Below are 16,265 nucleotides of genomic sequence, written 5' to 3'. Positions count from 1 at the left end.
TAAATAAAATTATTTTTTAAATTGTTAAAAAAACGTCAATTGCGGTTTATACCTGACATCATCAAAAGCTATAAAACTGGTCGTTGATAATGCAAACACATTTATAAACTACAAAGAACTAGTACCATATATACACCTACAAGAAGGAATTTTTTTTTTTAATTTTTAATGAAAATAAAGCTGTATACATCCAGGCATAGTAAAAGTTCAAATATGTTTGGGGACTTAATTCACATTCACGTAAATGCAGCCATCCTCCTGAGCCCACACTCCAGGGAGGCCAGGGAGGCCCAGCTGTTTCCTGATACATACACTAGATAATGGGACAGGATGAAGAGTTTAGCCTTTGATGGGGAGAGAAGGGGTTCAAGTCTGCCAGCTAATTTTTTTAAATTATACATCTTATCATAAAGATCAAAGATCTGTCTTTATATAGAAAAGAAAAAACTAAATTTTATCTACAACTTAAAATCTTTCAATTTTCATTTTGTATATTACTTTTTTAAAGCATTTAAAAAATGTTATTTTATGCTGGAGGACAGTTGATTTACAGTGTTGTGTTACTTTCACATGTACAGCAAAGTGATTCAGTTATATACATATTATATATATATATTCTTTCTCAGATTCTTTTCCCATATAAGTTATCACTGAGTATTAAAGTAGAGTTCCCCGTGCTATAAAGTAGGTCCTTGGTGACTAACTATTTCATATATAGCAGTGTGTGCCTGTTGTGTACATGGTAATCCCATATTACAATAGCTTTCAAATGTAGCTGAAATCATGCTAAATACACTATTTTGCATTTGGTTACACACTTTTGCCATAAATTATACTCATAATTACAGAGACCATATTAGAATGATGGAACTAACATGACTGTCCATTAAAACATACTGTAGTCCATTAAAACATTCACCAAATTTCAATCCTTTCGTTCACCGTTTATTGAACAACTACTGTGTACGAGGCTCTGAGGCACAACTGCCCAGCCCTAAGCTCAAGAAACCCCAGACAGGTGGCATGGGTGACTCATACACCCCAGATTGCAGTACAGTGCTGTGTGCCACTCAGAGGGCTGTGCAGCAGCAGCACTGGCTTGGGTGGGAGGCCCCCCTCCCATTTGTTCTCCAGGGAAGAACTCAGGAGGAAGACATGACAGGACAAGACAGAAGTCTGAAATCACTGCATCATGTTGAGGGAAAGGCAGCAGCAGGCAGTAGCTACAGCACAAGAAACAGCAAAGAGCAAATGGCCCCAGTCTTTTAAAACCTCACTAGAACAGGGAGTTATCTGAACTTCCAGTACTTCTGAGAGATGAGAAGGGATAACTCAAGGCTGATTTAAAATGCATTTCTTTGATTACCCATTTTTATCACTAACTGTATTACTTATTAATCTGCTAAAATTCTCTGTCCACTAATATACTAAATCTTGACATGATTTTTCCTCATTAAGTTTGAGAGACTCCTTCAGGTATTACAGATATTAGCCCTCAGTCACGTTTGATATGAGCATTTCCTCCAGTCTGTTATATTATTTTTTTCATTGTGAAAAAGTCTTAAATTTTATATATTCAAACTGGTGATCTTTCTTTGGGGAGTTTGTCATTGCTCCAATTCTTGAGTTAATAATTTTTTTCACAAATCCAATCTATTCCTTTTTCTAAAATGTGATTTTAAACATATTTAGCTCTTGATACTAGCTGGACCTGATAAAGACATGATGTGCATAAACATTCACATAAATCATTAGCCTCCCTCTTCCAGTCCTACTCCCATCCCTTTGCTGAGACCCAGCCAAGGAATTCCCTTTCATCCCAATGCCTCACCCATTTCAATTCAAATTCCACCACATCACAAGGTTGGGACAGGAGCAGGAGCAGCTGGAGCACGTGTCCTCTGCACTCTCTTAAGAGATGGCCCTGAGACATCCACACTCTCTATAACAGAATTCAGAATTAAGAATATTTTAAGGTACATATTGAGGACAGTAAACATGTAAGTGCCTGGGCTCTTGCTACTCTCTTCTCACTCTGATCCACCAACATCTGCTTCCTTTGAGATCTTAGAAAATATATGATAAACAAATCACACAAAGATATTAATCTCATGATGACACAATGCATTCCTCTTCTCAAGGCTACTGGCAGTTAAGGCTTCAACCAAAGATACTACTTCTTTTTTATTAATTTTTATTGGAGTATAGTTGCTTTACAATGTTTGTGTTAGTTTCTGCCATACAGAAAACTGAACCAGCTGTATGTATACATGCGTCCCCTCTTTTTTAGGTTTCCTTTCCATTTAGGTCACCACCCTACCATTGAGTAGAGTTCCCTGTGCTGTGCTATACAGCTGGTTCTCATTAGTTATCTGTTTTATACATAGTAGTGTGTATATGTCAATCCCAGTCTCCCAATTCATCCTACCCCCTCTTCCCCCTTGGCAACCATAAATTTGTTCTCTATTCTATATCTCTATTTCTGCTTTGCAAATACGTTTATCTGTATCATTTTTCTAGATTCCACATACAACTGATAATTTACTTACTGACTTTGTTTTTCTCTTTCCGATTTACTTCACTCTGTATGATAATCTCTAGGTCCATCCATGTTGCTGCAAATGGCATTATTTCATTCTTTTTAATGGCTGAGTAATATTCCATCACACATATATTCCACATCTTCTTTATCTACTCCTGTTGTTGCATCCTTGTTTGGCTATTGTGAACCGTGCTGCTTTGAACCTCAGGGTGCGTGTATCTTTTAGAATTATGAAGATACCACTTCTTACCATGTCCTCTACCACTATGTGCAAGCTCCTACCATCTTTTCACCTGGATCACCATGGTAGTTTCTTAACTAGTCTTCCTGCTTCAACCCTCCAACTCACGGTCTAATTTCAACAAAGATCTGACCTAAGTGAGATCCTACCATTCCTTAGCCCAAAACTCTCCGAGAGCTTACAAGTTCACTCAGAACAAAAGCCAAACCACCTCCAATGCCCTGCAAGGTCATAAATGATCTGAAATGAGGAAAGCTAGAGGACAGGAAATCCACAGAAAGAACAAGAGTCCATTCTGGTTCTGTTAAATTTGTTACAAGAATTCAAAATGCACAAGGCTGCCAAAAATGCATTATCTTTTGATCCTCAGAAGGGACTTCAGGCTTGATAAGTGATTCTCAACTGGAGGTGATTCTGTCCCCCAGAAGACACTCAGCAATGAGTAGAGACATTTCCGGATGTCACACCGGAGACAGAGGGAGGTGTATCTAGTGGGTAGAGGCCAGAGATGCTGCTACACATCCTGCAATGCACAAGATAGCCCTGGAACAGACTGTCATCCAATCCCAAATGTCACCAGTGCCGAGGGTGAGAAACATAAATATGGAAGACTTACTCAAATAGATCATTTTTAAACCAAAAGGGCAAGGTGAGTAAAAAAGAGGACTAAACCTTGAAGAACTCCATTGAGAAGTGAAGCAGAAGGGAAGAACCAGCACAGAAGACTGAGAAGAACCAGCCAGAATGCGAAAAGGAAAGCCAGGAAAGGGTGGTGTGACAAAGGCAGAGGGTTCCCAAAAGGAAGCACTATGCAGCTGATGTCCCTGCATGGAGAACTGCTGAGATGCCAAGCAGCACAGGAGAGAGGTCTGGAAGCCCAGAGGAGGGACGCTGTGGGCAGGGAGATACACGACACCTGGGGAGACTGCTGGCAATTGTGAGGCAGCCAAGCATATCATTAATGCGAAACCAGGCAGGTAGTGGGGTTCATCCAGTCCTGAGCATTTACCAGACAGGAGGAGATCAAAGGAGTGCAAAGGAATGGTGGGCATCCACAGGTAAGGAACTCAACTGGGGTGGGAGAAGGCTGGATAAGGAAGGACTGATGACTGAGGGAACTCAGCAATACAGAGAAATGGCGGCAGGGAGACGGAGTAATGAACTGAAAGTCTCGAGGAGTCATAAAGACTTTCCCACATCAATAAATAGAATTCTCGACCATGCTTTAATTGCTTCATAGTAATACAGCCTGTTTCTTGATACTGCTAAAGTAAATGTGATTTTACCTTAAGAAGAAATAGCTATTTACCGTTTGAAAACTGTCAACCATCCTACTTACCCTAATGGCATTTGTGGAAAAGGATCAAATGGCATTTGTGGAAAAGACCGTGTCATTGTGAGAGATATGCTACATAATAGACTGGGTTAAACTCAAGCTCCTTCATATACAAGAGTTGCGACCCTGGACTATTTACCTAACTTCTCTGAACCTCAATCTCTCTATGTAACAGATTATGGGAGGCAGAATGATGACATCTTCCCCCAAGGATTTCCACATCCTAATCCCTAAAACCCGTGAAGATGGTAGGTTATATAACAAGGGGAACTAAGACCGCAAGTCCCAACAACTGACCTTAGAATAAGGAGAGTATCCTGGGTAATTGAGATGGGTCTGAAAGGGAAGAGGGATGAAGAAGAGTCAGAACCTGAGAACCGTGTTCGAAAGACCCGTTCCTGCTGATGCTGAAGATGGAAGGAGGAGGTGTCCAAGGAAGGGCAGGCAGCCTCGAGAGGATGGAAGAGACAAGAACACAGACCTCCTCTACAGCCTCCAGGAAGGAAGCAGCCCTACCAACCCTCGGGGACACCCATTTCAGGCTTCTGACCTCCAGAACTGGAAGAAAATTCATTTGCGCTGTTTCAAGTCATTACGTTTTTGTTCCATTTGTTACAGCAGCAACAGGACCCTCACACACAGGTGAAACAAATCATCTTCACAGACTGTTGTGTAGATTAACCAAGATAACACACATAAAGTACCCAACAACGCAAAGTACATAAATAGGAAGTATTTATGGGTTTTTTCTTTTTTTTTTCTTTTGCTTTTTTTATGTACAGGAGGGTGTAAGGGTTGGTTGCTATGGCCTGCAGGACCAGAGACCAAATCCTGCTCCCTGCAGTGGGAGCGTGGAGTCCTAAACATTGGACCACCAAGGAAATCGTCAAAGAAAGCATTTAAATAGCTGCTACTGATACTGTAATAGCACTAAAACCAACAGTCATCGACAGAGAGGGCTTCCCTGGTGGCTCAGTGGTGAACAACCCAACTGCCAATGCAGGAGACATGGGTTTGATCCCCGGGTTGATAAGACTCCCTGGAGGAGATGGCAACCCAGTCCAGTATTCTTTCCTGGGAAATCCCATGGACAGAGGAGCCTGGTGGGCTACAGTCCATAGGGTCACAAAAGAGTTGGACAAGACTCAGTGACTAAACAACAACAATCAACAAAGAACAGTGACTCAGTTCTAGCACTTATTCAACTCTGTGACCAGATACCTCGGTTAGCTTCTGTAGGACTCAAGTTTTCTTACTTACAAAACAATATGAGGGTGGCTCAAATAGATGACTTCTAAAGTTTCTTCCAGCTCTAAAATTTTATGACTCTAAAACCTAATTCCTTAATGACACATTCTACTTATTGCCAATTAACTGATTCAGAAAATCCTATTAAATAAAAATAGTAAGCCAAGCAGATTTCATTTTATGCTTCGACATTTTCAACATTTTATATTGCTGAGTTATGGCCTTATAAAGTTGAGTCATGGCCTAAAATCACAGACCTGCAAGTGATGAAAAATAACTAAGTCATCCTGCTACTATTTAAAAGCCTTACAGTCAAACTATAATATTACTAGTATCTTCTCAAATAGCTCAAAGTATATCCCTACGTATTACCTCATTTATTCTTTTTTTAACAGCTTTATTGAGATGTAACTCACCTACTCTACAATTCACCCTTTAAAAGTACACTCTTCATTGACTTGACTATATTCACAGAGTTGTACAACCATTACCACAAGCCATTTCAAACTATTTTCATCAACCCGGAAAGAAATTCCTTATACATCACCCCACTTCAAGCCTCCCAGCCCACTAATCTACTTTCTGTCCCTATGATTGGCCTATCCTGGACATTTCATATAAATGGAATAAAGGAATATACAATGATGTTTCGAGAGTCACCCATGTTGCAGTATGTATCAGCACTTTTCCTTTTTTATTACTAAATAAAATTTCATTGCATGGATTTATTTTGTTTATTCATCACTTGATGGACATCTGAGTTGTCTCTACTTTTTAACTGTTAGGAATAATTGCATCATGAACACTAATGTACAAGTATTTGTGTGAATGTATGTTTTCATTTCTTTGGGGTATATACCTAGGAATGGAATTGCTGGGTAACCATGGTAATTCCACATTTTAACCGATAAAGAACTGCATGCTGTTTCCCAAAGTGGCTGCCCCTTTATACATTCCCACCAGCAATATATGAACATTCCAACTTCTCCACATTCTTATCAACCCTTCTCATCACCTATCTTTGATTATAGTCAGGTAGCGGCTGTGGCTGCTATCTTCCGTGGTGATTTGCATACCCCATGACTAATGATGTTGAACATCTTTTATGTGCTTACTAGCCATCTGTAAGTCTTCTTTGGAGAAATATCTATTCAGCTTTGCCAGTTTTTAAATTGGGTTATCTGTCCTTTTTATTACTGAGTTATAAGCATTCTGTATAAATTCTGGATACAAGTGGATTATCAGATACATAATTTTTCTTTTCTCATCTCATCTTAGTGCAGCTACTTGCACTAAATAAACAGATGCTGTGTTGCTATTCCCATCGTACAGACAGAAGTGGCATGTCATGGGATTAAAAGGACTTGAGAACTGTCAGACTCAAGAGCTCCTGTTTTTATTAACTTATGGAGGCCATATACTGATAACAACATTGGGACAGAAAGTCCAAGGAGTCTCCCCCAGTTCAACCCTGATGCTGTCCTGTATGGATAATCAGACAATATGATCTCTAAGTTATATCAAAGATACAGTGTTATGAAGTGCTACGTAGCAGGCACAATAACTGACTCCTGGCTCAGGATGCATTCGTGAACATGAGACCAAATCTCTGTCCTCGTTAGCCTGATAATTTGGCTGGACGATGAAAAATCCCTAGCCCAAAATCAATTTCTTAACAGCAAACAATCCAAAGAAAGAAATTTTTCATCTTAACGCTTAAAGATCCACCCTCAACTCAGAAGAAACATGACAGATTTTAAAGTAGGTGATATTCTGGTTTTTAAAATAATCCAAAGAGTCAAACTATTTTGTGGCCTCAGATGACCTTGTTTTGAGTACTGACCTTAATAAGTCATCACTTGCAAATCTTTTTTATAATGCTGCAATGCTTACTTTAACGATATTGGTCAAAATGAAACTTGACTAGAGGAGGAAAATACTCATACTTTTACCTTCAATCAGAAAAACCTGAAGGTTCCAAGACTCTATCTTGACCAGTTCCTACTCCGTACCAAACAAAAATGTTATGATAGCTCCATTAAAAATAAAAACAAAAACACAGCACAAAAATCCACCACCATACAAAGGGAGTTCTAGCCTTGTCTACCAAAGTATTCCCAATGCAGAGCAGATGGGCCAAATCATCCTCACAAGACTGAAAGTCCAGCCCCTAAGTAGCCCAGGCAAACTTTAAATTTCTCAAACTGTTGTTTTTTTCTCTTAAAGAGTTCCCACTAATGGTATATTCTATATCATAATATGCCTATGATCTTTTGTTATAAAAAGGCATTTACCATTCTATTAATTAGGGTCAATACAAGGATTCAGTGAGAAGGCAAGACAGAATTCATGGCTTATTATTAGAACTCCATCCTTCTTTACTGTGCAAATTTAGTAAATCAAGTAACAGCCAGCAAGTAAAACTAACACTGGGAAGACACGCCATGCCCGTTTCATAGTTCTGAGCGCCCTCAGCACGCCACTTTGTAACTGGAGGTCCCCACGCTCCCTCTGGCTGGGGATGCCTGAGGATTAAGAAGGCACAGCTAAGCCGGGAGCACGACCCCAGGTGACCTGAGGGAGGGCCTGTGCAAGAGGCAGCATCACGGTTCAAGGCAGGGCTTTTCCACACTGTGAAGGGGAGGCCAGGCATTTTTTGGAGGCATCTCTGGATTGCTCTAGGGGTCAGAGAAGAGCTGTGAGCGGGCCGGGCACTGCACTTCACCTGTCTTACATACTAGGCCTCTGCGGACGTCTTCTGAAGCCTGAAATCAGACTGCAACGAAAAGGTCTGACCACCTAAGTGTAGAGGAAGTCTTGGCCAAGCAGACAACAATGTGCATAAGATCTGAAAGAGGAGGTGAGGACAAAAGGGGAGAATGAATAATGAAGCTGCCGGGGACCAGAGTCAAAAACAGGAAAGGGTGCGGAATAAGCCAGGGTCAGGGTCAGGGTCGGGCCTTTCTCCACTGAAAAGAATGCCTATTGTGGAGCAGGCGCGTCTGCTTAAAGGAGCAGTCCAGGATCCTTCACCCGGAAGCACGCGGCTACTCAAACCTTCAACTCCACACGCTGCCTGCGGGGCCCAGGCTCTCCTCCTTCTGGCTCCCCAGATTCCTTGCCTCCCGATGCCAATCAATTCCTCAAAAAGCAGCCAACATGAACCCTCAGAAAGCAGACGGTCCCTCCTCTGATTGGTGATGTCCTCCTTCCCAGGACACCTGAATCAAACCCTAAATCCACACCGAAGCCTGGATGCCACACGCCCCTCTCTGGTCACCTCTCTGCAGTTCACTCGCACTCCCCAGCCCTGGCCGCGGCTCTGCCGGCGCTCTGTCCTCAAGTCTGCTCAGAGGTCACCTCTTTCTATTCACACTGTCACCTGCTGACCTTTGACTCATCTTCATTTTTCTCTTTAACATTGTCTTACCATCTGAAATTCTCTCTCTACCTCCCTGCTAGGAGGAAGCTCTACCAGGGCACAGACTTTGTTTTGATCTCTGTTTTGATCTCAGGCACCAGACCACCGAGAACAGCGTTTGGAAGAAAAATGTTTAATATTTGTGATGAAATGAAAAAGTCATAGTTGATCTGAAGTATGTTTAGGGCTCCAGTTTTCCCCATACCTCTCTCTGATTTCATTTCTGACCCACCAACCATGCCCCAAGCTTTACCTCTTGTTCACTGTCATCTTGGATCCGATCATGCCATGTTGCAGCCACTCTTTTGCCTAAACTCTGAACTTTCCTGCTGGCCTGTCCTTACCCTAAATGAATCAAAGGATCTACTTCATTACTCCCACACCCCAGCCATCTAGAAATCAGTGTTATGAAAAGCCCCAGCTGTGCTGACTGGGGGCTCCGCAAACACACGGTCCCCTATCAGGAGCCCATTCATTTTTTCGGAGTTCCCAATCCAGTCCCCCATCCTTAGCCCATCCATTTCTTAGGGCTCCCAATCCGGGCCCTCGCTCTCCACCCACAGAAACAATTTCATCTATGTCTTCACGCTTCCTACTCTCCTGTCCACTCAGTAAATTACATCACCTCCACAGGAACAAAAGAGAGGTCATTAGATCAGACTCCCTCAGCTTCCTCCATCCCCCTGAACAACGGCCACACGCCCACTCTTACCTCCTTCCTGGCAGCTTGGAGGAAGGATGTACCTCTTCCTGTCCAAAGGTAACCTTGAACCAGAGCTCTAAAACACACACCATCCAGCTCCTCTCCTTAGGGATCTCCCCTATTCCTGATCCAGCCCCCACCATCTTCACCTTCCCCTTCTCATCAGGCTTTTCCTCCACAGCACACACACGCTCAAATCTCTCCCATCAGAAAACAAATGAACAGGGGCTTCCCTAGTGGTCCAGTGGTTAAGAATCTGCCTCCCAATGTTGGGAACGCAGGTTTGATCCCTGGTCAGGGAACTAATATCCCACATGCCATGGGGCAACTAAGTCCACACACCGCAACAAGGATCCCACTTGCTACAATTATGACCCAATGCATCAAATAAATTTATTTTTTCAAAAAAGAAAGAAAACAAATGAACAAAGAAAACTAATATTCTTCCCCAGATATCTGCCTCTCTCCTGCCACAGTCCTATTTGCCCCTTTCTCTTCAGAGCCAAGTGTCTCGTAATACAGCTTCAACTCACTATTTTTACAACTCCCTTTGACTACTCGATCCTTTGAGATCTGGATTTTGCCTGCAAACATAAACTTGTTCTCCCCAAAATCCTGGTGACTTCTGAGCTACAAAGTCATTCCAAATTTTTTATGCATTTTATGCACTGCTAAGTTGCAAATGTTTCTCTTCCCTCTAAATATTTCAGCACTCACATAACTCCTAACTCAAGTTGAGTATTACATTTTTTTTTTCCTCTTTTGAACATGCAATGAAATGCACCAATCTTCAGTGCACTAGTTAATAAATTCTGACAAGGGCATACACCTGTGTAACCCGAAACCTTATCAAGAGGCAGGACTCTATCCCTCCCCCAGAAGACTCGGCCAGCCCATCACAGCTACACACCACCCCCTCCCCCACCATCACTCTCTGGGTATTTTTTTGACCACAGCCCTGCATGGTGGGTCCCAGTGAGAGCTCTCTCTCTAGGTTCCAGAGAGCCTCCTTCCCATCCTGCTCTCACACAGCAGAGAGCGCTCTGGGGTCTCTTCCACTTCCTGTGAGGGTACCAGTTCTATAGGATCAGGATCCACGCTGAAGACCTCATCTAGCCCTAATCACCCCTTTAAAAGCCCCATCTCCAATCCAGTCAGTCTCATAGGGGCTTAAGGCCTTCCACATGACTTGGAGAGGAGACACAATTCAGTCCATAGTAGCCCACAGTAATTACTTTAAAGCATGGTAAAACTGAACACCACAATAACTGTGCAAGTACAAGAACTCTAAAGCAACAGAGGCAACAAGTATTACATGAAAATATCAAGATATAGAATTGTATATAGATATGTAAAACATATGCACAGGAAATAAAAAGGAATATATCATAACCATCAGAGGACAATGTTCAAGTAAAGAGCTTATTTCTAAACTCTTTGCTAAACAATTTGAAAAATAAATTTTCATAGAAAGAATACATTAATGAAAAGCTTCAACTGAAAAAAAAATCACTAAGAACAATTTCAAACCTAACTTTCCCTGTTTGTTTCCTGTTTATCTCGCTGCCATCTGTATTAACTAGGCTATAGGCTAATCTGCTGTGACAAAATCAAGAATACAGTGGCTCAAATGAAAGAGAAGTTTCTTTCCCATGTAATAGTTCAGGACAGACAAGTGGTCCCAGACAGGTCCAGACACTGAGGTTCCTTCTATATAGTCCCCCCACTCCCTGGGAACACTGCCTTGGTCTCTCTGACACAGGCTGACTCACAACACCTTGCTCATGGAAGTGGGGAAAAGAATATGACTAAAGCAGACTTGAATACAAGTATGATTTAGAAGTCACACACGTTACTTCCACTATCATCCACTGGCCAAAATTCAGAAATGTGGTCTCATGCCTACAAGAGGCCTAAGAAATACAATTTCTACATAGGGACTACAGGCCAAGCTAAATGTCAAGAGGTGGTAGGGTACCTTCTTTCCCACTCTGGATAGTCATCTTCCTAAAGGGATAAGCTGGATTCAGCTCAGTCTACAATTGCTGAGCAATGCATAATCTCTTCAACAGATATCAAAGTGGCTCCAGCCCAGCCCAGCCCAGTGATCCACAAACTAACAGACCAGGCAGCATTTGCTCTCTACTACCACACTCACACCCAATACTGCTTCTACTGCTGCTAAGTCGCTTCAGTCGTGTCCGACTCTGTGCAACCCCATAGACAGCAGCCCACCAGGCTCCGCCGTCCCTGGGATTCTCCAGGCAAGAATACTGGAGTGGGTTGCCATTTCCTTCTCCAACACCCAATACACAATGGACCAAAAATAAGATGAATGCAGTTAAGTCTCCCATCCTGAAAAGAAAAGAATGGCAAAGACATATCCCTACCAATGATGAGATACAGCTAGACAAGAAAGGCAAAGACTCCCCAGTCCACCAGGGAAACCAGGCCCTCAATTAAACTCAATCCTGTTCTCTGGGGGGAAGGGAGGATCTCTTTTGTCAGTGTGTCTGATAGAGCCTGGCTTTGCCTCTGGAAGATTCTTTTTTACCACGATCCTTTCTCAGTTCAGTTCAGTTCAGTCGCTCAGTCGTGTCTGACTCTTTGCGACCCCATGGACTGCAGCACGGCGGGCTTCCCTGTCCATCACCAACTCCCGGAGCTTACTCAAACTCGTGTTCATTGAGTCGGTGATGCCATCCAACCATCTCATCTTCTGTCATCCCCTTCTCCTCCCAACTTCAATCTTTCCCAGCATCAGGGTGTTTTCCAATGAGTCAGTTCTTCGCATCATGTGGCCAAAATATTGGTTTCAGCTTCAGCATCAGCCCTTCCAATGAACACCCAGGACCCATTTCCTTTAGGATGGACTGGCTGGATCTCCTTGCAGTCCAAGGGACTCTCAAGAGTCTTCTCCAACACCACAGTTCAAAAGCATCAATTCTTCAGCACTCAGCTTTCTTTATAATCCACCTCTCACAACCATACATAACTACTGGAAAAACCATAGCTTTGACTAGACGGACCTTTGTTGGCAAAGTAATGTCTTTACTTTTTAATATTCTGTCTAGGTTGGTCATAATTTTTCTGTCAAGGAGCAAGTGTCTTTTAATTTCATGGCTGCAGTTATCACCTGCAGTGATTTTGGAGCCCAAGAAAATAAAGTCTGTCACTGTTTCCATTGTTTCCCCATCCTTTCTAGCCATATATGAAGTAGATATAGGAAAGCAAGTGCTCCAAAGACATGGCAAAGAGCTGGTGGCCAATTTGGAGGTCAACGGTTGCTTTAGGTGTCAATGTCAAACCACCACAGGTTTTTCTAAGCCAAACTTGTGGCATCTTTGACAATGCCACAATACAATCCTCTCAAAAATGCAACAGGCCTGTTTGCCTTCAGTCAGCACCACATGAAAGCAGCCACATTAGTCTGGTCGTAGATACGAAGCTTGTCATTTCTCCTCCTTCCTTCGCTGGCTTCTGTGGCAGGTCCATCCTTCTCTCCCTCGAGTTAAGGTAAGCTACCTACCTGGAGGTCATGTGACTCAAGACAGGAAGATTGCACCACCAATGACATCAGGGCAGGCCATGTGACTTCAGACCATTCTTCTTGCCTGACTGATTTCGAGCATCAACCATTTTGTTTGCTTTGGCCAATAAAGTATGAAGAAAAATAACACATGCCATGTCCCAGCACCTGATTCTGCCACATGCTGTCCCTTCAGCCACAGAACCGCAACGTCTCCAAAAAGCCTATTCCTTTGGCTTTATGTAACAGAGGGTGTGGAACACAGCCACAGCCATGTCATAAGTAAGAAATAAACCTTTGTTGTTGTAGGGAACTGAGACTTTGTATTTTTAATTGTACCTTTACCTGGCCATGGGGAAATTTTGATGGAATTTAACAAGTAATAACAAGTGCTTCAAAATTAAGGACCTGTTATTCAACAAAGGACATTCTAGACAAAACTAACAAACAGGCAAAGACTGGGATTATGTGTTCACAACATCTAAAAAAAGGTGGGGGGAGGATTTAATAGCCTCCCTACACCAAGAACTCTTGAAAAATAACAATAAAAAGACAGGACATGCAATTGAATATTGAGTAAGAGACAAGCAGACAATTAACTGATAAACAAAATTAAAGTGGTCAGATAAAATACAGGATGCCCCATTAAGTTTGAATTAAAGATACATAATGAAAAAAATTCAGTATAAGTATGTCCTGACAATTACATAGTATATACTTACACTAAAAAACTGCCATTTGAAATTCAAATTTAATAGAGTGTCCTATATTTTTATTTGCTAAATCTAACAACTGGAGGTAAAATCCATGTGGCTAGCAAGTGAATGAAGAGAAGTTGAGCCTCACTAGTAATCAAAGAAATGCAAATTAAACTTATGACAAACCATTTTATAACCATTATGTTAGCAAAATCCAGAAAACAAAGCTTTTATTGAAGAGCACATAAACCTGTTTTTTTCCCAATTTTACTACAAAAGATCACCTAGCCTAAGATTCTTTTTTTGACCATGCCATTAGGCAATAAAAGCCCAATTATTCACTGCATGTGCACAGAAAAAAAACACATTTCAAAATCATTATTTCATACTATAGACAGTATAGGAATAATCCCAATAACCATGGTCAGGCAGGCTGCCCAGGTGGCTCAGTGGTAAAAAAATGTGCCTGCCAAGCAGGAGTGAAAGTGAAGGGAAAGTCGCTCAGTGGTGTCCAACTCTTTGCAACCCCTTCTCCAGGGAATCTTCCCAACCCAGGGATCGAACCCAGGTCTCCCACATTGCAGGAGTATTCTTTACCAACTAAGCCACAAGGGAAGCCCCAGAATACTGGAGTGGGTAGCCTCTCCCTTCTCCAGCACATCTTCCAGACTCAGGAATTGAATCGGGGTCTCCTGCATTGCAGGCAGATGCTTTACTAACTGAGCTACCAGGGAAGCCCATTAAACACAAGACACGGGTTCAGTTCCTGGGTGGGGAAGATTCCCTGGAGAAGGAAATGGCAACTCACTCCGTACTCTTGCCTGGGAAGAATTCCATGGACAGAAGAGCCTGGCGGGCTACAGCCCGTGGGGTCACAAGAGAGTCAGACATAACTTAGTGACTAAACAACAAACATCAATCCATAGTCAGGCACAGAAGAGTCTGCCAGAAAACCTAAGTATTTATTCAGAATAAATTTATAAAGTGAAATGTTGAGAATGAATATGCCTGAGTATCATTTAGTAGTTAATCAACAGCTCTTTCATAAAGAATATCATAACATCAATTTTGATACTAGGAGAAGATTAACCTCTTAAGGTTAGCTCTCACAGCAGGTCAGAAATTTGGACTGTAAACAAAAACAAGGACCATGCCTGACATTTTCAAAGAGCTTTCACATTAATATGCTTTATCTAAATCACAAATATTGCTTTAGCACTGGATGGTACCCATCTGGAAGGCAGAAGTAAGACACAAAAGCTGTAGGTTAAGGATAGAAATATAGGCAGAATATAAACAGAATATACACAGCATCCATACTTTTTTAAGTATGATGAGCTTACTTCCTGTGAATAACAGCATGTAGGACATTTTAAATAAAATTTCAATACAAAAAATAAAGTATACCAACAACTTATTTTGCCTTCTTGAACTTCTAGGAAAAATAATGCCCTCTGACTTTAACATCTCCACAGGAAAAACATTTTTTAAAACTAAAATATTACTATGAGAGGTCAATTTAGAAAAAGGCCTACTTTTTTGTCACAGTTTCTGGAAATACTCATAAATAGCTCTTTATTTCATTCTGAAGATAAGAATATTTTAAAATAAACATTAAACCAAAATACTTTATAAAAATGGTACTATGATAGAGTAGTTGTGATAAAATGATTCACAGACACTAACATGATTCTGCCTACCTTATAGAAAAGGCATGCAATATAATCCTAAACATTCTAAAATGCTAGAATGCTGAGAATAATTGCTAGTTAACTTTCAAAAGGTAATCCCTTCTAGATGTACCTCTAACAACAGCAAAAACAACAAACTTTAGATCTATAATTCAGCATCCATCAAGGCAGGTATACGCCACAACACACCCCCACAAGAGAGAAAGATAAACATAAAAGTAACACAGTTTTCACCATAATGTTTAAAGCATTAAAGTAATCCATAAATCACTATTACCTTTTCAACTACATATAAAACAAATCCTTGAGACTGCCTGGGTCCCAAATATTACAGAATCTTCAGACTGGTGGGCAGGAAACTCCACTGGTAGTCACTCCACTTTTTTTTTTAATTTCAGAAGAAAAGCACAATCAGAGGTGCTGTATTAGCGCAGCTGCTAACATTCAGGTCTGACATAAACACAGAAAATTTAAAGTAACTATTCTCCAACTATTCTCTCAAGAAAGGAAAAGACTCTTCTTTGGCTCTTGTCCTAAGCTGGAAACAACAAAGAATGGGTTTTAAATATGCCCCATCAAGCAACCCTTAAACACTAATCAATATCTCCACTTAAGTACACAGCTGAGAGAGTCAGTTCCGATTAGGAACTACCCTGCTTCAAGACCCTTCCTCCTCATAGCTTGCCAGTCCCTAACCTCCAAGTTTAGAGGTCAACCAATCCTTAAACTCACTTTGGAAAAAGAAACAATCCTAAAACACCATGTTTCCTGAAAATCCTACCTACGTCTCTGCCTGTCTTGAGGACCATATTCTGTAAGCATAGTTCTCCCTTGTTTAGCAAGCATGAAATTCAGC

At 41.5% G+C, this 16,265-nt stretch overlaps 1 protein-coding gene across 50 annotated transcripts in view; it reads right to left on the bottom strand.

The window, feature by feature from the left end:
• ZNF438 (zinc finger protein 438) overlaps positions 1-16,265 on the bottom strand; it is a 183,289-nt gene that overhangs the window by 145,552 nt on the left and 21,472 nt on the right. For 8 of the 50 annotated variants that reach the window (XM_081553879.1, XM_081553882.1, XM_081553906.1 and 5 more), the window contains exon 2: positions 1,832-1,942. The exons of the other annotated variants lie outside the window; for them this stretch is intronic. The gene's annotated coding sequence lies outside the window, so the exon portion shown is untranslated. The remainder of the gene's footprint in view (positions 1-1,831; positions 1,943-16,265) is intronic. 50 annotated transcript variants of the gene reach the window in all.

This window comes from Giraffa tippelskirchi, chromosome 13 (genome assembly GCF_054371585.1).
Source record: "Giraffa tippelskirchi isolate mGirTip1 chromosome 13, T2T-mGirTip1v1.2.pri, whole genome shotgun sequence".
NCBI classification, from domain to species: Eukaryota; Metazoa; Chordata; class Mammalia; order Artiodactyla; family Giraffidae; genus Giraffa; species Giraffa tippelskirchi.
This window is presented reverse-complemented; position numbering and strand designations above follow the sequence as displayed.